The sequence below is a fragment of the Manacus candei genome, unplaced genomic scaffold (assembly GCF_025592945.1).
Source record: "Manacus candei isolate 608988 ecotype Guabito, Panama unplaced genomic scaffold, ASM2559294v1 h1tg000028l, whole genome shotgun sequence".
Classification (NCBI taxonomy): domain Eukaryota; kingdom Metazoa; phylum Chordata; class Aves; order Passeriformes; family Pipridae; genus Manacus; species Manacus candei.
This window is the reverse complement of record NW_026138076.1, coordinates 37944772-37968045: the sequence shown is the minus strand read 5'-3', so window position 1 is coordinate 37968045 and position 23274 is coordinate 37944772. Positions and strand designations below refer to the sequence as shown.

The following is a 23274-nucleotide window of genomic DNA, read 5'->3' as shown; positions in this document are numbered from 1 at the left end:
ATCTTCCAGATATTAATAATTTATTATTTTTATGCTGTCTCTTTGGGCTCTGTCCAACCACAGATATACAGTCTGCTGGGTTAAGCCAGTCCTGAGAAACTGTGATCCTGCCCCTGAAGGATCCTGAGTTCCTTAGCTATAATCTGTGACAGCAGCTCGGCATCATCCCACAGTGGCTTTCCAGGAAGGCTAAGGATTGCTAAGATTTTTGAGAAGTATGTAAATAGGACTGGAAATCAGTGGGAGTTTGTGGCTGCCTACAAGACATCTTCATTCTATTATGTGCTCACTTTACAGACAGCCAACGTAGTCCTGAAGGAAAGGAGAGCCATTCCATGTTCTACTGTTGTACTGTAAACATCTAATGTCTGCAAGGAGAGGAGCAGATGGCTTCGGGAATCTTTTTGTCTAATTCTGTTACTGTCTTCTCTCCTTTTCCAAATATTGATGCAAACCAAACCAGTACATACCACTAGGCAGGTCACATATTTTTTCTATTTTTTAGATCCAGAGTTTATTTAAGAACAATTAAACAAATAATGGAACAAAACCAATCCATATTTTTAGGATGAGATGTACTTAGCAGTTTCAGAAGAAATAAAGATTTCAGAGAAAATCTGTTCAGTTCTTCACTATACAGAACCTGGAGCACCATCTTTTAACTCATACCCTCTCAACAGGGGAATGATTCCTAGTTTGTCAATTAAATTAACTAGTTCTACTCTGAACCCCTGCATGAATTCTCCCCATCTGTTTAGTGGCTCTTCCTCAGCATCACCTGAAACACACATTTAAACATGTGTTTCATGTGCTAGTTAAAAGAGATTCTGCTACAGAGCCCTCGACATATGACATCAACAGAGAAAATTCTGCCCCAGAAAATCCACCTGGACCTATTCTCGGATGTGGGACAACAGAGTATAGACCAGACATTTTGCTTGACCCTTGAACACAGGTTGGGGACATGGGTGATTCTACTGCCTGGAATGACTCTGAAAATGAGTTAGTTTATGAGAATAAGGTTTTTATAAAGACTATTGTCAAAGTCATGGGAGCTATTTCCTAGACTCCTCACTGAGCCATCCTAATGACAGGAGCCAAAGGCACTATAGTAGTCTAAATAAACACAGTAATTTTTGATAATGTTCTTACTGAAGAATAAATAAAAATCAGAAAGAAAGGTAAGTCTTAAGAAAGAGAACAACAAGCAAACCCAACAGATTACAGAATTGGAAAGGCATTTCTGTTATTGAAATCTCATTTATGATTATTGTCTCATTTTTATTATTTGAGTCCTGTTACATAGGAATGAAGAACAATGCTGGGACCTTTGGGCAATACTGTTCAACTGCCAAGACAGTGAGGATTCAAACAAACAAGCAACGCTGCCTGCAAGCAAATACTTAGGAGAAACAGATATACAAAACTCAGTAGTAGGCCAAAAAACATGTCAAAACAAATCAAGATCGCTGATGAATTTTTCAAGTCTTGTACCAGACCTGAAGCAATCATCCAAAATTTTCTGTTATTAGGAGGTGAAATTAGTATCTCCACAAAGGTCAAAATCAATTTTTAGTAATAAGAACAGATTTGCTACACCAACACAGTTCTTCTTCCCCTTATTCTTGCAGGCCAAATTAGCCTGCCTGAGTGTGTCACTCTCATCTCAACAAAGAATTATTCTATACCTTTTGCAACAAGAGGTTTCTACCTTTGACAATGTCTGTGTTTGGCTTATATGGTCTGGGAGGGTCCCTGCATGGCCAGCAGACCTTCACAGACTCTTGTGACTGAGTAGGTCTTTTTTATGTGCTGTAAAAAAAAATGCAGAAACACCACTAACTCCCAAACCAAGAAGTTTCCAGGCAACTCAATGCTGACAATGTAAAGAAACTCCTAGTTATTTCAGTAACACCCAACCCCCAATTAAACAACACTAAAATTTTTCCTCTTGCTGCTTATGAGAAAGTCTGCATGCTTCATAATACAAACCCATAAATTTGCAGGAAATTCCTACATAAGACTCTGCCTCCCATTCCCTCTTGAAAAAAATGTGAAAATGTGCAAAAGCACAAATAAGACTACCAGCATCTCCACCTGCCCTCAACTGTAAAAATAAAAACAATTGAAAAGAAGCTCCCAAACTAATCAAGCACTCCTTCCCCAACTCTATTCTCATTAGGTTTCTATTTTTTGAGCCCCCCACTGTTGGAGTCCTCTCTTCACCCTTGTCTCTGCAAATAGAAGAGCTGAGCATTTGCTCTTAACAGTTCTAATCTTATATGATCTCTCAGAGCATCACAAAAATCATTATGCAACCACACGGGTTAAAGACAGAGATAAACATATGCTGAACTGAGAATTCAGTCTCCATTCTCATTTCTTGATCTGAGAAAAAAGATAACGGCTCACCCAAACTCATATTAGACCACTGAATATAAAAAGCACAAAGCGCACTTCTTTAAATTTTAAACATAAATATGCACATGCGTCCTTCTAATTCTGTACCCAGTGGGGTTTTTTCCCCACATCATTAAGTTGTTGTTCTCTGTAAATGCTGTAACTTTCTTTTTTTAATGTCAAAGGGTGTTTGTTATTCTTTTTATTTGTGAAAAATTTGCTTTACGGGTTATTTTCTCCTAATTATCTGTGGGATTGAAAACTGGCAGTACAAATAAAGGGCAGCTCAAACCAAGGACATATTCATTAAAATACAAAAGAGGTTGCCCGAAGAGGTAAGATACAAGATGCAGAGCTTCCACCTTCCAGTGTGCTTTGGGATGCTGACAGGACATAGACTATCACACTATGACCACAGGGAAGCAAGAGGCGGCAGGGGATGCCCACAGATACCTTGCATACCTGCGGTTCCCAGCAGAGACGGGGCTGGCATTTCAAGGATATGGTGCCTGAAGTCCCACTTCGCCTTCTACACCTGGGGACTGCACATGTTATTGAGGGACAGACCTGCAAACACAGCATGAACCGGTTCCAGAGACAGACAGGGAGGTGGACAGCAGAAGCAACAACTGCAACACCACAGGGCTGCAGGACCTTCCATGCAGACATTAAGCAAAGCAGGTTGTATGTGGTGGTTTGCTTTTGACTGGCCTCTGCTGACTCAGTAGAATTTCTGTAACACTTCAGCATATACTGCTAAATAGCTGTTTACTTCCTCGCTATCCAGTGAATTGACAGGACTTTACTCAGCACAGATGGACAACAGCCTATTGCTAGACTGCTTTTAGTCCCTCCTAAAACCCTTCCCAGCACCTGCCCTAGAAGCACTTTTGAATCACGTGTGACGCCCCAATACTAGATCAGCTGGAACTACCAACTGGGCCACATGAACAGCCCTGAGGAAAACTCTGCTCCACCCAGGGCTCCCAGGGTGCAGCGGCTCCTCACTGGGTCTCACAGCTCTTTCTCCCAAATGCTGACACTCAACTCCCACTGCCTAGCCAGTCTGCTCACAAAGGTGTCAAGACACAATGAATGATGGAAACAGTGGAGTGAAAAATGGTAAATAAGTCCAAAAGAAAAACAGGGATAAGTGCTTGTCCCTGCTTTGTAATGGTAATAAACCAAGGAAAATCATGTGAGAAATCAAGGGCAAGATGCACTGCCATTTTCTGCCAAAAGGAGATGGCTGCCAATCAGCCTGACAGCTACTGAAGATTTACCTAGCAATATTTTGTACATGCTGAAGAAACATATTTTTCTGGTTGTTGACTCCTCTCATCTTGCTTCACAATGCAGAGCACGGGAACTCCCCTTTAGAAGGACAAAGCTCAGCTTAACCTGCTGCCCAAAACCTGCAGATGAAAAAATGGGTAAAGCTAGTCCTACCAAATGGTACAGTGGCTTCTGGGACTAATCCAAAGCAAAGCAAACTGCTCTGCACCTTCTTTCAGCTTCTGACAAACCTTAAATACACCCTGAAAAGAGGCCACAGTAACCTTACTGTGAACAACATAGTCTACTGAACTAGATGCAAAGGCATTTCTGATTAATATTAAATACATTTTAAAATCTAATATTTACAGTATTTTCTCACTGAAGCATGCAGATACTATTGGTGGATTTTGTTTCTGCAGGTACATGCTCTCTTTAAATATATGCTCTCTGTGCTCCCTAGACTCTTAATTCCTTAGAGTCCAGAAAGTACAGTGTCCAGCAGGCTGTAGAAGAGCCTCTCCAAAACCAGATCTCTCAAGTGCTCTCAGGTACTTAGCAGTGAGCACAGGGGATTGTCTAGCTATAATTTTGGTACTGCAGTGCTTATCCTAGTTTGGAAGCAAGCATCAGTCACTCCATCCCTACCATAACCTCAGGATTGCCCGAAGTCAGTGCTGGCCTAAGCAGCTTTAGATTGGTATACAAAGAGTGCACCCAAGCAGAGCTGAACCAGATTTGGGGCACACCTCTGCTCCAGCTTCAGACAAAAGGGTGCAAACCAGTCCAAGTCCCATGGCTTGGGAGTGCAGGATGGTGCTGAGAGTCTGGGCACGTGACCTTGAGTAGAACCTTGCCCTGACACTTCAAAATGGTCCAAGGACACATGTGTACCTCAGCAGTTGCTCAGGGACAGATGTATGAGAATATATGCAATAGGCTTTTAATAGGCAGGCACACAGAACAAAAACTGTGTGGTGATCAAGCATGATTCAGTTCTACCATCCTGCTGGCAGTTACCCTACAATTAGAAAGATGTCCATCTAAAAAGGAAGTACAGCTCTGCTCTGATACAGCATGTTCTAGCCCGTGTCCCCATCTGTTCCCTGTGGGCAGCACCCATCTCGCCCTGGCCAGGAGACAAGCAGCAACCCCCACATCCAACTCCAGCACCTGTTCTCAAAGCCCTGGTGGGAGCCCGTGCACCGTTAGCAACACCATGATGTAATTCTTCAGCATGCATGTAAACTTCTTGCCTGGTTGCATTTTGCTTTTAATCTCTGTCAGCAAGTCACTGTATTGGAAGGGATCACATTATCCTTTTCTGTACCCTGATGCACACAGCTACTGCAGTCCCACCAGGGGCTTTCACTCAGACATTCCCCAGCACGAAAGCTGGGCTGGCTCTGCTGAAGATATCACCGTCCTGTGGCCATGGCCAAAAGTAGCAGGCTGGCATGTGCTGTGGACGTGCTGCAAGAGCATCTTGTTTGTGTGGGAGTAAGGACCAAGTGGTTACGAATTTATGGGTGCACCCTGATTTTGCGAAACTCTTCCAGGTTTCCAGAAGGAAAAAGTGGTGTTGCCTTGTGCTCCAACACTTTAAAGCATGAAAATATGGTATTTAGAAGTGGGAGAAAATACAGTATTGAGAAGATTGCTAGAAGCCAACATTTAGAGAGGAGATTGAAAATCTTGGTTTAAATTAAGAATTGTGGTATCATCTGTTGCCACTGAAGGTTTAAGCCTTCAAAGTTCACTTCTTTCTCACAGATTAAAAGCCTTTTCCAGGAGAAGCACAGATCCTCACATAATCACAGCCTCTAGAATCTCTCAAAAGAGCCCCCCGCATGGTCAAAGGGCAGTGGCATGGGAAGGAACTACAGGAGGGCTGGATGACAGCCTGAACATGCACCACCTCCACATCCTTCTCCCCATACCATCCCTTCCTCTGACCCCCATCCCCATCCTGCCCCTCTACTCCCCCACTCAGCCCATGCTCCCAAGCATCCTCCCTGCTGGCAGACAGAGGCCCTGGGCAGCAAAGACAGGCACACCTCCTCCCAGAGCTACAGCACCCGATAAAAAGGCTTTCTTCAGCAAGCTGTGTAAGTATGCAAAAGTCCCTGCTGAACACTGGGCTTGCTGCAGAACACCGCCAAGAGCCCGTCAGTCTTTCTCCTCCAAGGTGAAAGGGAAGGATAAATGGCTTTATGAAAACAGCTAAATCAAAGAACAACTACACTGACCAACAGCCACATTTAACAGCTGCATAAGCTACAGTGACATTCCTTCCTCATATCCTAGGCCACCAAGGAAGGGATGTGACATGCAGGTAAAACCCAAAATAAACAGATGTTTATTTTACTTTTTTTTTTAATTGCATGTTATTATGTTTAGCCTCATTTTTTTATCAACAGGTTTTTCTTATTTCAATATCTGACACTGGAAGTCATTTTTAAGGAAACACAGCCTGACTTCAAGGGTAAGCCATGTTTCAGGAGGAACATCTGCATGCTGCATCTCTGACACAAGCACACAAGAGGAAAGCAGCAACCTGCTGTCCACATCAGGCGACTCCATTTAACATAGCTCACTGCCACAGTATTTTTTTCCAGCTTACTACTGAGTAAAAACAAGACATGATGTTTGAGGGATGTGAACAGGAGGCTTTCAAACACCATTTTCATGTTTGATGTTGAAAGCAACAGAATTTCTAGCAGACCAAGTGGGAATTCACTCCTTATCTATCCTGCTATCTTCTCCTGTCTGATAAAAGTATGGTGAAATCTAACCCCTCATTAACGTATTTCGTGCAGCTGAAAGCTTTTTAATGTCGACAGCTGACAAACAAAAGCCCTGTTTTTTGTGAGAGCAGTTTAACAGTAGCCAACAATACATACCTTTTTCCTAAACAGCAATGCCAACGTGACTTCATTATAAAGCAGAGTGATCATCTTTAGGGATGAAAGCATAATGCTGGCTTAGTGCCCATGCAGTTCTTGCTTTTTCTGCTATGACTCTCGGATAACTAGCAACAACCAGGATGACAAGGTTTACGTGGACATCCATCTCTTGTAAGCTGGACCAAGGCCAAAATCACATTTCTGTGGTCAGGAGAATGTAACTACTGCTGAGTAGGTGTGTCTTGGAAAGGATGGCTCTAGGGACAAAGGATGTTATATACTTCTAACATGCTTTCAGATGCTTAAAAGGAAGGTTCCTGAATTTCATTATGACCTCCTTAAGAGCATTCCCCAGTGCACTGAATACAAATACTCATCTCATGGCTGAAGCATCCCCAGCAGAGGTGCCTAGGTAATTAGGCCTGATTTGCTGCTGAATAATCATATTATTAGTGCCCAAAGAAATGTATTGTAGCAGCACTTCTTGTTTTAAAACCAACCTTGTAAGTGAGGAAGTTTTGCCTTTGAAGAGCTGATAGCAGGATCAATGTCTTTTGCATAAAGTAAAACCCAATGATAATGTTTAACTCTCATGTGCTGTCTGAGAAAATTAAGTTCTCCTCATATATCATTTTAATGAAGATGCTGGGCTTAGTATTAGAGAAGGGAAGAGATCTTTACATAACAGGCACCTGGCAAAGGACATATCCATTGTCATTTACAGGCGTTATCCCAACGGAAAAGAACTACTCCAAATGGCATGTAATTAGGGAAGAAGGATGTAGTGCCTAACCAGTCATTACTGTAACAGAAATTTGCCGTACTGTGTGATTAACCTAAGAAAGGCATGATGATGATCTCACCACGTCTGCTCTTGTCTCCTGGCTATCAGAAAACACAACTAATGTGAATAAAGGCTGGCAGCTGAAACTGTGGCTTTTTTTTTTTTTTTTAGAAAAAAACCCCCAACAGTTAAAAATATCTTGCCTTCTTCCTGCTGCCACCTCAGCAGTTGCTTCCTGCTTTTTCACGTTGTCACTTTGCTCTGCTGTTGTCTGTCATTGACATAAGAGCAGCAAAAAGAACAAAATAATCTCCTTAGTAAACCGCCTCCTGCTAAACACCTTCTCAAAAAAACACGAGAGGAAGCACCATGTGCTGGGCCACTTTCTGTCTGATGTATTGAGGCTCTGCAGGAAACCAAATGGCTGCAGGTTGGAGGCCTTCGCTGTTCAGGGATAAAAATCGGAGCAATTCTATGGTATCTTTACAATGCTGGTAAATGCTCTTTTGAGGGCAATGACTCAAACCTGTATGATCAGCTAAGGCCTCTAACCTGCTCACCTCAGCCACTCAAGCTTTCAGTATGACTTCAGTGAGACCATTACATGGAAAACTGCCACCTCAGTCTCAGACTCTTCTTTTTTTTTTTTACTTGAGGCTATACACTTTATTTGGTTGAACATTGACCCTGCTGGAATTGGGCGAAACCAGAGATCAGTGCCTCATTCATTATTTTTTTGACTGATGAAGTACTGCATGTGGGACATGAGGAAAGTGGGATGTGCTAACTGAGCAGGGATAGGATGACACACCCTAAATGGCACCTTGCAAAGCCAGGAAAACCAACATGTCATGTACTGCAGATAATCAGTGACACCATTGTTCTTTATATTGAGAAATGATGGAACAGCCTGATGGTGTACAAAGCACTGTAGGCATGTGAGGGCTTCTAGTCACCTGGCTCTAATGAAGGTCAATGCTAGATATGAACATTTTTGTAAAATATTACACCTATAAACCACAGCATGTCTTCTTTGGTCTCCACCCAGTGCTCACAGAAGGTGTTGAAAGACACATCTGAGGAACCTTCTATATGACAGTGACTGCCACTGTGGCGGATCTGACCAGGTTAAATTGAGAGCAACCTGCTATTCTGGCTCTCAGCTTAAGTAAAAGGAGGTGCTGGCAGTGACACCAACTCAGTGGTGGTAAAAATCAACCCCTCAAACTTTACATCCCTAACTTGGAGTCCTGAAATTCGCTATACAGCCAGAGAGCTCCTCAGGATAAAGAGAGCCTCTTAAGTCTTCTCCATCCATCACTTACATGTGCTTGAACAGAGAGACTGCAGTGCTTCCTCGGGGTGAAGAAGCCAACTCAGTCACCAAGTCACTCTCTCGACACCTCCACTTTCCTGCGGCAAAGAAAAACACCAACAGCTGTGCTGTATGACGGCTTATTTTAGGAACAATTCATTATTTGCAGTCTATCCCACAGGTGTCTGATAGCAATGGCTTTTTAGAGTTGCTCTTGCAGGCAGCCGAGGCGTATAAAAATCACTCAACACTAACAATCGCAGGAACCATCCTCACTTCTGTTAGAATTGTTTCCTAACAATGGCTTATTCAAAACCTGCATTTTTATCCATAGATTCATTGTGCTTCTATCCTTCCAGCCCCAACAAGGGGGGGCTAAGGTACCCAACTGTCTGCAGCATTTTACACTATGCTTTAAATATGATTTTCACAGGCTTAAGGATAATTACATTCTCTGCTTCTGAATTCTTAAAAATCTGAGTGCTGTTAAAACAAATCCTTATTTAGCATCTGAGACCTGGGAAGTCCCATCTGTGTCAGAACCAAACTAAACCCAGAAACACTCCCCCAAAACAGACAATATTTAAGATATAGCAATGCAAAATCTGGAGACTAGTTCAATAAAACATGCTGGAAACAGAGACACAGCATGTCTTGTTCTGTAAACCCTCCCAAAGCTAATAATAGTATTGGGAGTCACTTACTGGAGGTGTCATAAGCCAAAGCTTTGCCTGTTGCAGCATGGCAGAGCTATATGCATACCCTGGACCTCTGCCTTATCCATGCCAGATGTACACTCTGGTCTGTACCCTGGAACTCTGCAAGGTCATGATGGCTTATATCAGGCTAATGTGACATTCTCACTCCTGTCAAAGGGAGCTAGAGTTTAAGATTTACACTGACCCTATTGCTGAGCATACCTCTTCTCCTCATTTCTTCTACATTAAAGACAGGCATATTTACACATTTACATTTATCAGGTGACTGAAGCAACTGAAGCACACTGTGATGGAGGCAGTGGTAAAAAACATTGACTTGAACTACTGTCCTTCAGGATGATTGCCAAATTGGTTAATGACTATAATTAGCATTAATTAAAATGACAGCTCAAACAAGATATATCACATCTGAGTTTAACAGTCTCAGCTTTACTGAAGCTGGCTGCCTCGACCACCTGGCCAAGCCCAAACCAGACATCCCCACAGGCAGCTATCCCTCCAGCTCACATTCCAGCTTCTCAAGCTACACACAGCAAGCAAAACATGCCCTCAAGCATTCAGAAAGAGATTTGGCAGCCCCAAGGAATCACTGAGTTTATCACCAAAAGCCCAGCACCTCCCATCAGGCTATACTCTTTTCTCCTCTTTGGAGCAGTTTTAGCTGCCCTTGCTTGAGCTGCAAGTATATGTAATCTGCAAATCTTAGAAGTGAGGTGAGGGCAGGTTATACCTTGCTAGAGCACAGCTGTGAGCAAGCAGGGCTGTGTGACAGCTTTGTCCTTGTTTCTAAGTCAGCTGGAGTGGAAGCTGGCAGGGTGTGAAAAAGGATCATTCACAGCTTAGCGTTTAATTACTGGACTCGCATTGAACATCAATGCCTCATGCACAGAGGCATACTTGAAAGAGCAAGAAAACACATGCAACCTTGGAGCCAGCATGAAAATCCAGACAAGATGGTTTATTTTCACACAAGACCTTCTTGAAGATAAGTACTAGATACTTCAACCAGTCATCTGACAGCTGTGAATGCACAGAGGCTTCCTACCACAATTTATTTTTATTGACATCCTATTTATGGATACAATTTATATTATCACAAAGTATGCATACTTACATGATTGCAGGCAGACATACACATACATATACACTTTGATATATGCTAACATAAAGATAGTCATCTAGCCTAATCTGGGTGATTAAAGCCAGGCACTGAAATCAAAGAAGTCTGATGCTCAGAAGTGCTGAATAATCAGAAATACCAGTAAAGCCAGTAGAATTCAAAAGTTGTTCAATATTTTTGAAAACACAATTTCTTTTATTCCTGTTCTTATCCAAGAAACGCCAGAAGGCTCTGACATACTCTGCTGTTTTGTTGGATGCCACATGTAAGCATAGAGATACTAAACATTCATCGCTTAAGCAGGCAAGATAGTGAACAGAGGTAGGAACCGGTACATTTTCTGCCTCTTCCTTAGAAGCTAACACAGCTGAAGATCACAGAGAAAACTATGCAACAGTCAGTGTCTAATGCCAATGATTTAACTACAGAACACCCATCTCTTACATCTCATCATCTACTACTAAAACCTGTGTAATCATGAGCACTGGAATCTGGCTTTAGCAATCCAGCTCTGCAACACCAGAAAAATTCTCAAATGGGTGTTTCCCTCTGCTAGACTGCCATATAGCAAGCCCTGAATCTACGAAGAGGGAAAGCAGACTGGTACCTCTGTTAAAGCAAAATCCAGAAAACCAAACAAGTGCAAAGAATATGCTGCTGCTAGCATTTGCAAAGAAAACACCCAAAACCCACAAAGCCACCACCTTAAAGCTGAATAAGCAAAGGATGTTACAGACTAGGAACGCCATTCACCCAAGAAAACTACCTGCAAACACTGCAGATCCACAAGTGTTCATACAAGGAGATAAGCACTTTTGGAAAGGGCTCTGTTAATGCTCTTGCTCTTCAGAAAGCTCAGGCAGGGCATGGGATCAGATGGGATATGAACGTAAGACAAGCGAGAAGTCTAAACCGTCTAAACAGGGCAGCAGTCAATGAGCCACTGAGCAAGCAATTCTACTCAGTTGTCTTTTCTTCTTCTTACAGATGAGTTGCTTCTCTTGTAGAGAGCAAGTCTTGCAACTGGTTCTGAAAGACCTTTCCTATAAACCTCTAGCCTGAGTGCTTAAGCAAGGGGACTCAGGGGCAACCAAGAAAAAATGGAAGAAGTATGTGGACAGAGGCAGATTGCACCAGAGGACCAAGTAAGTCCAGGCTACAGAGCTATGACAGTAAGAGCAATTTATCAAGTATTCATTGTATAACCATATGATCAAATGCCCAGGCCACACTCCAAGCAACTTGGCTGTCAGTAAGGTGACAAGCCTGCACCTTCATCCCTGCTCAGCTGCTGGTCAGCACAGTCCAGGTAATTACCATAGCCTGATTTTCATTCTCTCAGCTCTCTTCACTCTGCTCCCTAATCTATTTATTAACAACCCTAAACCACAGGTGTGGGCAGCCACAGGGAAACTGTTGGGTTTGTTCTACTCAAAGTCAGCAGGAGAAAAACATTTTTGCAAATGCAGACTGCCACGGGAGGTGGTTTGAGAGAGACAGATGCCTGGTTAGTACTGCAGATGGGCCCCTATTACCACTTCAAAACTCTCATCCTTTTCCTTGCCCAGGAGGATAGAAAACACATTTTCTCCCCTCATGTGTGTGGGCTTTTATTTTAAGGGAAAAACTGCAACATCTGGAAATTCATTAGCCAGCTGGCCTTCTCTCTGCACAGCAACTAGGTGAAATGGCTCAGTTGTTGAATTTCAAGGTTAGCATGCCTAAGTTTCTCCCACAAAACTAGAGTGTTAATGCTGACCTTGGGGACACCAACCTTCTCCCATGTGAACTCAGTAACTTCATTCCATTCATGAGGCTGACAGATCTCTACAACTGCTGATTGAATTCTGTCCAGGTAAGAAGGCAGGAGAAGATAAAGGGTGAAGGGGAGACCTGCTCTTTCAGAAAACAAATGAGGATGTGTAGGAGAAAGTAAGTTGGTTGGTTCTTGTGATAGAGAAATTTTTGGCCCTCTGCCTCCTGGACCTAGGCTTGAATGCTCCTCCAGCACTGATTCCCCATCTGCCTCTTACTGTGTGCTCCTTGCCAGACCATTTCACAGCTTCATATAGCTCAAGGCCAGGAAACTGTTCATAAATGGATGTTTTAAAATAATCTTTTGCACCATGGTATAGCATCATTTTTGAAAGACAGTTTTAACACTGCTTAAATATTTGTGGTGTTGACCATGTTCCTATATCTTGCTACCTCATGTTGCATGCTCAACTTGAACATTGTGAGCATTTTTCTGTCTTCCTAAGCCTCTGAAGAGTATTTTTCCCCATTTTTTTTGGTAATCTATCAGGTCTCTTTCTTTTAATGCTTGACCAAACACTATGCGGAAAGCTGCTCTGTGATCATACAGAAAGTATTTTTCTGTGTATTAGTAAATAAAAGGAAAAAAAGAAAGGAAAACAAATAGACTAAATAGACTTAACTAAAAACAAATGTGTACGTGCATAAAGCCTGCCCCCTTTTCAGTCAGAAACAGGAAACCCTCTCAAGAAAGGCAGAATTAGTCAGGAAGTGTATATAACCAATTAACCATTTCAACAGTCAAGAGTGAAGCAGTTAAAATCAGGACCAGGTGACTACAAGAGATTTATCCCAGCTAAATTCTGGTCACAGAGGTCAGCTCAAGAGCCCATGGATGAAATTTCACAGGCAACACACAAAGCCTTCAAGAGGGGAGAGAGAGAAAAATACTGCATTAATTCAAGGGGGAATATATATTGTCACATGCATTTCTTCTTCAAAATACTCTCCAAAACTAAGCTAATGGGTCTAACCCAAACTACTTCTAATCGTGTCTTTAACTCCATGGTGCAAAAGCTTAGTGGGAGCCACCATATGGTCTGCTACAAAACAGGCACTTTAATACACATGTTTCCATTCAAGATATGAGATGCTGAACCATTAACCCAGCCAGAAAAAGGTTCAAAGAAGCATCAGGAAAACTGCAGGAAGCAATCAGAACAGTCCTTTCTGAAACCAGACACAGAACTCAGAAGGTGTGTCACAAGACCTGCTCAGTGTCTTTTTCTCTGCAAATTTTCTACCACTATGGTCTTTCTTAAGTTCAATGATAGAAAGCTACCGCAACAAACCATTGCACAGGAAACTTTGGGTTTGGAACCTTCTGCTCAGCACACTGCATCCAGCACACTGGATATGGGTTCCAGATTTGCAGGAGTCCTGGTACAATTAAACTTTTTACTCTTGAGAGTTCATTATCATCATTATCTGCTGTTTAGGGTGCACCATTGCTCTGTTCACTGTTCAAGCCAATAGTATTTCAGGACCATCACTAAAGACTGTAGAGGACAAGGATTTCAAAGTGCACATCACTGGCTGGCTGAAGTATCACAGCTGAATATTATGTCCATTCATTTTTACCTCATCTGCTCTACATTCACTATGAATCAGCTAAGATAGGATGACTGAAAGGATGATGTTGTTTGGCTTCCTGTCAGAATGGCAACTATGGTGTATGGAACAGTTTCATATTAATTTAATAACTCTAGTTATATACCTCTGGTAAAAGGCCAAATTTATACCTCAAATGAACTACAGCAGGTCCATTAATGGGGTTTGCATCAAAGGAATTACAGCCTTTAACTTCAAGGTCAAATTTCACCTATCTAATTAAGTTTCTTTTTCTGAGCAGCATGTTAGCTACAGACTCCGGTGTGATTTTTAGAATAACAGGTGTGGCTTTGATTGCCAACTAGTTGAACTTGTGGTCATTAAAGACTCGTTTGATTGCTGAAATAGAGATTATAAATCACACTGAAAAAGAAGAAAAGTTTCAACAGACAAATATGAGACAAACTGAGGCTGAGTAGGTGGGATTCATTAGTCACCAGAAGGCAGGCTCTGCTCATGGAGGAACAACACCACATGGGTTGTGTTGGAGCATCCATACAGATGGAAGTGATGAGTAACAGCAAATAACACTTCTTTTATGGAGCTCATTACTAGGGATCATAGTATTAGAAATGTAATGTAATTGAAGCTTGTTTTCTTGGTAGATACTTGAAACTATTATTAGCTTTGTTGTCCTTTTACTTCACTTTTCTTCTCCTAAAGCTTTTCAAGGAATGGCTCAGACATTTTGTGGGTTTTCTCCTTGTCATCCACATGTTTGAGTTGGCTGCTAGTAGGAAGCTCTGCTCACATTCCTGCAGGCATGCCAATCTGGATACAGCAGACACATACAAATAGCCTGCATGCAGTAATCTAGCTAAAAAAAACCAAAAAAAAACCCACCAAAAAAACCCTCAAAACAAAAAACACCCCACAAACAAACAAAAAAACCCAAAGAAAAACCCACACAAAAAAACCCACAAAACTAAACAACAACAAAACAAAAAACCCACACAAAAAACACCCCCAAAAAACAAAGAAACAAAACCCCAAAAAAACCCAAAACAAAACAGGGTGCTATCTTATTAATATATTTATATATATATATACATATAAAAATATAACAGTCCATGCATCTTCTCATTCAGAGCAAGTGTGAGTGTGCTTATTATCCATTTCTTTGGCAAGCCTCCTCCCACCTTCCTGTCCCCTCCAGCATGGAAAACTGTAATTCTAAAATAGGTCATTTTATTATGAAAATATGTTTTCCAAGCAATATTCCCCTGAGGCCCTTCATATTAAGAGCATCCTTTGAACTGGATAAATACTGTTCTCCTATTTCCCAATATCATCTGCACATGTCTCTCTGATAATGGCCAAGCACGGTCCAGCTGCAAGCAATTCTCAAACAGACCATTTAATAGATGAGTATTTCTGAGGGAAGGCTCCCAGGCCTTACAGGATATTTATTGCGCTGTCGCCCCATGACTTGAGGTTTGGATTGTTCTCTTTAAGTTGATGTGAACACTGAACCCAGACAGGAGTCAAAGACCCCTCTTCTCACCAAAGGCAAGACTATCTCTGTTAGTTTCTGTGCTTGCCAAATGCAGGAGGAAGCTGCTTGTCCCTTCCCCTTCCATCAAGCTAATTGAGACTCAAACAATCAATAAAGGCTGGATTAATTCCCGAGTGCCAAAAGCACAAGCAACTAAATTAATGAAGCTAATCCTTTTGTAATACCCATTTGTTAAAACTTTTGTCTGCGTCTCCTGATGGAGCTTGCTTGACTTGAAAGCTCCAAAATGAATGAACAGCTTTTATTCCTCAGTCATAGTCTGCAATGCATCCTCATGCATTTTTTGCACAATTAGCGCATGGCCAAAACTACAGGCTGAATTTAGCTGATGAACCCTATGTTCTCAGGCATGAGATAAACAGCACAAATTCTGCACAGTCCTGACCCAAAGTCATCACATGCTGGTATGGTCTTCCAAGTCTAATCAGCTCTTGGCTGAGATAGGTGAAAGCACATTTGCAGCCACTAATGCTTGTGCTTATGGCATGAACAGGTTTATTTGAAGAACTAGACAGCAGGCAGGGACCCGAAAGCCTGGTCACTTTATTCTGCCATACCATGGACTTGAGATGACTCTTTGAAATGCCATACCATGGACTTGAGATGACTCTTTGAAATGCCATACCATGGACTTGAGATGACTCTTTGAAATACCACTTGCCCTTTCTGTGAAAATGCCTTTGGTGCTGCAACTAAGAATTGTCAAACCATAGCTGAATTTGTAATTTGGATACCTGTCCCTATGGACTGAATGAAAACTATGTTGTTTTTATACAGTACTGAAATGGGAGATCTTGTAAGGCTACTGTTTAGCTTGAGCAGAAATCTGGGTTCTTGAACTCATGCAAACCTTCATAGCCTCTTTACTGGCTTTTAACAGATATTCCCAAATTATTAACCTCAAGGGCAGGATTAACATATTTTAATAAATATGGAGATGTTGTGGTATGCTGCAGTATTATAAAGAGTTGTAAAATACCAGCCTTTCAGAGTAGAATAATTCTGTCATCTTGTTTCCATACAGCTCTTCTCAAGAGCATCATCTTTCTGACAAGTATTTTATCACATTACTTCTACCTCTTACCACACTCCCTAGCAAGCTTATTATATTTAATAATTTTCCTAATGATTCATCTCAAGCTTAATCTTTCAACTGTGTGAAGTTTTTCATGAAACTGATGTTTCAGAGGAAGGAGAGGGACATGAATGAAAGTGACTCTTTAGTTTATTAAATACTAAGGGGTGATTATCCTTCAATATTTTCTAGCCAAAGGACTAGCTAACTCCAACAGCCAGACTGCTTCTAGGAGAGCTGAGCTGGGAAGATATATAGGACTTTTACATCTCTCTGCTTTATGAAGTTGGGACCTGGTGATATCTAATTCATTTCTCTGTGCCCAAAGGCCATCCTAAAAGCTGCTCTGAATTGTAGCTCCAGCAGTCTAAGAAAATGGGAGCTTGCTAAAATGCGAGTGCCCTGTCCATATCATCTTCTTCACTAGAAGCTTTCTTATCTAGTCCATTATACCAATTTTCCAGATTTACTCTGTTGTTTGATCCTGTCTTTGGCAAAACTCCACAGTCAGAGTCCTGGAGCCCTATGGAAGGGGAGGGACTGTTCCCTGAGCACTGAACAGACAAGCTACTTTGCTAACCAAGATCTCACTGGCAGCACACCTTCACCACTCCAGGACTTCAAAATGTTTTACAGTTTCTTTACTATGACAAAATGACTGCCTGTGAGTAGAAAATCCTTTTCAGTCAGGCTGGCTTTCAGTTAAGGGACTATGCTCACCCCAAAGCTGCCAGACATCATCTTTCCCTGACCAGAGAAACCACACAGCAGCTCTACCTGCTACCAACAGGAACACTCATCTCTTCCCAAACTCATGTAAAATCAGATTAGTAACCAGTCTACTGTTCTTTTCCTTCTCTGTTTCACCCAGGAAAGGAAAAACCCATCCATCTGAAACTTATGCCTAACCACATAATTTTTTTTCCCCACATAAATGTTAATGAATTGACTCCTGTTTATCAAACGTAAGGTAAACATCAGAACCTTTGTTATCCTGTGTTGGAAATTCCTGCTGTTTCCATGATAACATCTTGACTGATTTTCTTAGCTTTCTAGTGATTATAGCATGGAGCAGCAGGTATAGTCTTGCATGTAAAAAGGGGTCCTGGAGTCACTGGAAAATTTCTGAATTAATTCTTCACTGACTTGACTGTCATCACTCGAGATAAGCCATTGCTTTTTACAGTATACTTTTAAGATTAGTCATAACGTAGCATAGTATTCATGCCCTCTATTTGAATTTGTTGGGGTTTTTGCATGAAAAGCAGTAAAAATAATTGCACAGCTCCTTGTTTCATTTTACCTTTCTTCTTTTTTTGAATTCCATTCCAAAAACTGAGATTTTTTTTTGTTTGCACATTATCATCACTTGGAAAGAGATTTTCACCACTAGAATGCAATCTGGGATGCCGATCACAATAGCCAATATTTGTTCAACTTTCTCAAAAAGAAGAAGAAAGCCACATGGGCATAAAGAAAGCCATCCTCTTTTTCAGGACAAAGTGCCAACTGGTGATAACTACATGATGATTTTGAAGAGCTGACAATATTCATTACCACCACTGAGCTACAGCAGAATCTCAAGATGCAGATGTCACAGAGAGAATTCAAGCAAATATTACTTCTCAAATTTTTAGAAACACCTTGTCCATTTGGAAGAAAAAAAAAGGTCAGAAAGAGGGCAAATAGTAAGATCTGCCTGAACGTTTCGTCACTACATTCTGCTTATGTTTGGTATATATTTTTTTCAAACAATAACAATACTTCTGGTTGCAGGCAATCTTCAAGCAGCCTTTCCTACACTAGTTACTTCAGTCCTAATCTATGCTTTAGTTGAACAAATATATAGTTGTAGCTGACTGAAGCACTGAGATAGCCTTATAAGCTCTTGCTGGAATTTGCCAGACTACCAATGCTTCAGGAAACTCTGCTCTTCCCCCCATTTGTGGGTGCATTAATGTATAGGCACACAAATGAGAGGGCATAAGTTATTCCTGTGTAACTCTGATCAATCCATAGACAATATGAATAATTTCAGACATAGCAATACTGCTGCTCCCTGGATCAGAAGGTCACCAGACCACAGTGAAGATTCCTATCTAGCAATGTGCTTCATATCTATTTTATCATAGTTGAGTTTGTTTCCTTAGTAGTGACTGTGAGGGTTGAATTGAGGCAGAGATGATAAATATCTCAGAATACATTCTTCTTATGATCCTCTTCTAAAAAACTTTTTCTCCACTCCCTCAGCAGAATATTTCTTATCCAAAGCTAGACATGAATGATATAACTTAGCTTGGGAAATGAATTGTTATCATTTGCCAAGTGATACAAGCTTTTTGTCTCAGCTCAGAGCTGGTCTCCCCTATGTTAGACACAGATACTAATATTACATAGAGATGCTGATAGCCCAGATGCTAATAGTTTAACAAAGCACTGGGGTGTCTGTCTCCCCCTTGATTAATTCTCTCTTGTTCTAAGAAAACTACTGTCAGATGGAGGAAAACAGGCAAGGAAACAAGCAAACGCAATTGTCAGTACAACATTTTACTAATGTATAATTAATACAGTAAAATAAACAGTAAAAGTAATGGGTGTTGCTAACACAGTCACAGATATAACAGATACACTCTTTTTCCTGGATCATTCAGTATATAACTGTACCTTCCTGGATGTCTGATTGATATTGGCTGTTGTAATAGCTTCCATACCTGCCACAAGTTCTGTCACACAGGATCATGGAGTCAGAAATGGGGGGTAGGGGAAAGAATTCAATATCTGCCCTCTGTGGACACACCTGCAGCACCCTACCACAACTCATTGTAATATTTGTGATTGTTGGCATTCTTCCCTCGGCTTAATTACTTTCCTCATGTATACGTGTCCACTGACAGAGGACAAATAGGGGCAAAATGGTATTAAGGCTAATTTCTGGTCATTTGGTGCCCATCTTTCCCTTCATCTCTCTCCTCCACACCCCACATGGAGTTCCAAGTGTTGGCATTGCAATTTTTCCCTACTTACTCAGCAGCATGCTGACACCTCTACCCTCTAGGATCTGCTGCCAGTTTACAAATGCGAACTCTTAGCCCTGGACTCCCAAGAGACAAATTGCTCAATGTTAATAAGTAACTGATCATGTGTGATTAAATTTTTAATCGGCACCAGCCTTTGTTTCTATAGAACTGTAACCGAGTTCAAAGTCCATGTATATAATAAAAGAGATATATGTAGACCTTTACTATTTTTACTATTTGCAAAAGTTAACTATACTCAGATATGCTCTCAAAAGGTTTTCCTACTGGACAGTAATTTAATTTCATTCAGAACATGTCCAGAAATTGTTTTCCCCCAGTAAAATTACCAGTCTTTCTTTTTTTGTTCTCTCAAAAAGGTTATGTTTACCTAAATGATCCAATGTGTAAGACCAAATATGGGATCAGTTTAGACATCCTGTCATGTAGGACTGAGGCTTACAATGAGGGCACCCAATTCATATCCAAGGTTAATACAGAAACAACTATAGGAGGCTTTTGTTACATTGCTAACCTGCCATAATAATATGAAAATACTGCCAGTAGCAACACAACTAATTTTAAAGAATTTTGCACTAATAGAACCAGTTCATAACACTGTGCAGCAGTTATGAAAGTTTTATCAGCTATGAAGTTGTTACATACCCTTAGATAATGTCAGCTCTTAATCCAGGATTGCTCTTAAATCCACAAAGGCATCAGATTTAGCCTATATCCCAACTCTGCCTTTAATGTGGGAGTTATAAATTAAGAAGTGATGCGCTGCTAGAAGCGCAATCATGAGTTACAAAATGTCGCTCTGTAGCTGTGAGACTGGAAGCAGCTTGCTTGTACTCCCACATCAGTGACAATTTCACAAACTGGAGGCAGGATGTTGTTCTCCTTAGCTCTGGCTGTGTCTGACAGAGAGAGTTTATATCGTTAAAAATAAAGGTGGCAGTAACAGCTGCAGGACCCAAATCTGACAAGGTTTACTACTGCCAACACATTTTGCTAAAGAAATCTGTCTAACTCTAACCTAGCACTTTCTGGAGAGACTTCAGCAAGTCTGAGACTCAAAAATACTATCTTCTGTCTGTTTGTCTGTCCTGGTCCTGTAGGATTAATTAACAGTCACTAATCTTAATGCTGGGCTAACCCTGGGCAGACATCATAACTTAGAAATTTATAACTTTTGGGACCAGCCACCCTATAGAAACATACAAATGCTCTTCTGATTGTGAAAGGAATTGAAGACAAGGTGTGACCTTGAGAAGAGGAAGCCTATGTTGAAAAAACTCAGATATCCCCTAATTTGGGGCACAGAAGCTGAGTTTGAATGGGTGAGGGAAAGATACCTCTCAGGTATCTCAAAATTTCATATATACAATTGTATAAACAATTGATAAACAATTCCTAAGATGCTGACACCAGCCTGTAGAAAATTCACCATAATTCTAGAGCTCAGTGGTACTTTATTCAATCAGATGTGATATCTAAGCTCTGTAATGACTTTTCAGACCTTTTAAGAGTCTACCACTATTTATACTTAGGGAAATCTTCTAAAGAGACATTTTCAGGGACTTGTAATGAAAAAATCTTCGTGAAATTCAAGAATCCTCATTGTCCTGACATTTAAGTCATTACACAATCAGAATATATTTTCCTGAATTCTAGCACTTTGAAGACAGTTAGATCATTCTAAAGGCTGAAACCTGGTACCTTAATTCATGCAAACCAACCTTACATATAAGCATCATCATGTCACTTACTGCATGGGATGGTCTGCATGTACAGGTCTATAACTTTTGGACCTTACACTGTGCACTAAGCTTGTAGACAGGGTAAATCAAGGTAGTTACTAACACACCATCCCCAGAAACAAAAAAGTCCCAACCCAAAGAGTCCATTTCAAAGAACTTTATTTTATATTCTCTCCCACAGCAGGTGCTTTCAGACTACTCAGTCTCATCCTTTCATGGAGATGCTACACGCTACTGGAACAACTGACAATATCCCGTCAAAACCACCTACGTCCAGCCCGTACTTTCAGATACTGTTCTTTCTAGAGAGAGCTATAAATCCAGGCTTAAGCATACTTCAGACCAAGTAAAACTCACAACATTCAAGCTCAAGACTTGCAACATAATGAAACTGTATGTGTTAGCCTAGACATTATACCCAGTAGTGGTATTTACAGCTCTCCAAGACAGGAAAGCAATTCTCTTTCTCTCCCACCAACACTTGGAGGCACAGCTGAACAAAAGCAGTTACAAAAATAAGTCACTGTAGTGGGCACTTTCAGTTTGCAGTTTGTATATTACTAGGTATAACTTCTCCTCCAGTAAATTTCAAATAACTTTAGGGTCACCTAGAGCACTACCAAGAAGAAGACAGACTTTTTAGGATGGAGGTCCTAAATTCTTTTGACTTCTAGAGGACACCAGAGGTCTCTTGTGATTCCTGAGCTGCAGATTCCCTAGAACTGAAGTGACAGGAAGAGGGAAAAATCTCTTTAATATAGGTAGATCCAAAGTTATACATATAGGAAGATTTAATCTAAATGCCCCTTACAGGACAGACAACCAGCTTCTGAGAAAACCCTGGCTCAGAAGGAAATGCAAGGATCACTGCCTGTAACTAACGGAACAGCAGTTCCCACCATGCAGTCGTGGGAAAGGAAAGTTTGTACCGTTGGGTGAATAGACAGGGGAATACTGAGCACGAGGTTATTATCTCCACACGTGACATTAACAAGAGCCTTTCTGGAATCCACAGTGCAGCACTCGGTGGCCAACAAGGACAGTGGTGGGGGCTCAGAGAAGACCAGCCCAGACATTTCTCCTGGGGAGCATCTGCATTCCAGGGAGAGACCAAAGGAGTCAGGTCTATTTATCTCAGAGACAACATTAAGTAGCTATTTAATTACTGCCCTTAAACACTTGAGCAGACAGAGATGATCTGAAACTAGATAGCTATTTAATCTGACAGACAAGACAAGATCCAGTAGCTGGAAGATGAAGTCAGAAAAGTTCAAAGTAGAAAAGAGATGTAACCGTTTAACAAAGAGATTAACAACTGGAGCCAATTATCCAGGAATGTAGTCAACTCCAATCGTTGGAAGTCATTCAATCAAAACTGTTTAAAGAGGCTGGTTGGCCAGACCTTGGAATCACTGGGGAATAGCCCTTAGAGTGCTTTATATTATAGAAGAGGTTAGACTACAGGATCATAATAATTCCTTATGAGTCTAATAAATCCACCACCAGCATTGTTATCTTGAGCAAAAAAGGAGAATGATGGAATAAAGCACTAACAAAGCCACGGCCTACGTGGGGCACAAAACACAGGCTGAATGAGAACACCACAAGACAGACCAGGAGATGGCAAGACCATCAGTAGTTTTGTCACCAACTTCAGCAGGATAAAGAAAAGGCCCGTGAAGGATCCGTTCCCAGCCACAAGGCCCTGATCCAGACGGGCGGCGAGGCTCTCACACGGGGGGCATCACCTGTCCAGAGCTCACGGTGCGATGCTACTTGACCGCTACATCCCAGCTCGGACCATCCTCCCCCTCCCTGCCCGGCGCCCCCACAGCCCCCTGGGGAGCCCTGGGCCACGCAGACCCCCGCCCGGGGGCACATCGGCACCCCCGCACCGCTGCGTCCACCCGACCTCGCCCCGGGGAGGGCCCCGGGGACGCCCCCTCGCCCGGGCGGCCGAA

At 41.6% G+C, this 23274-nt stretch overlaps 1 protein-coding gene across 2 annotated transcripts in view; it reads right to left on the bottom strand.

The window, feature by feature from the left end:
• The window catches only part of GPRIN3 (GPRIN family member 3), a 34844-nt gene that overhangs the window by 10259 nt on the left and 1311 nt on the right, over nt 1-23274 (bottom strand). The window lies entirely within an intron of this gene.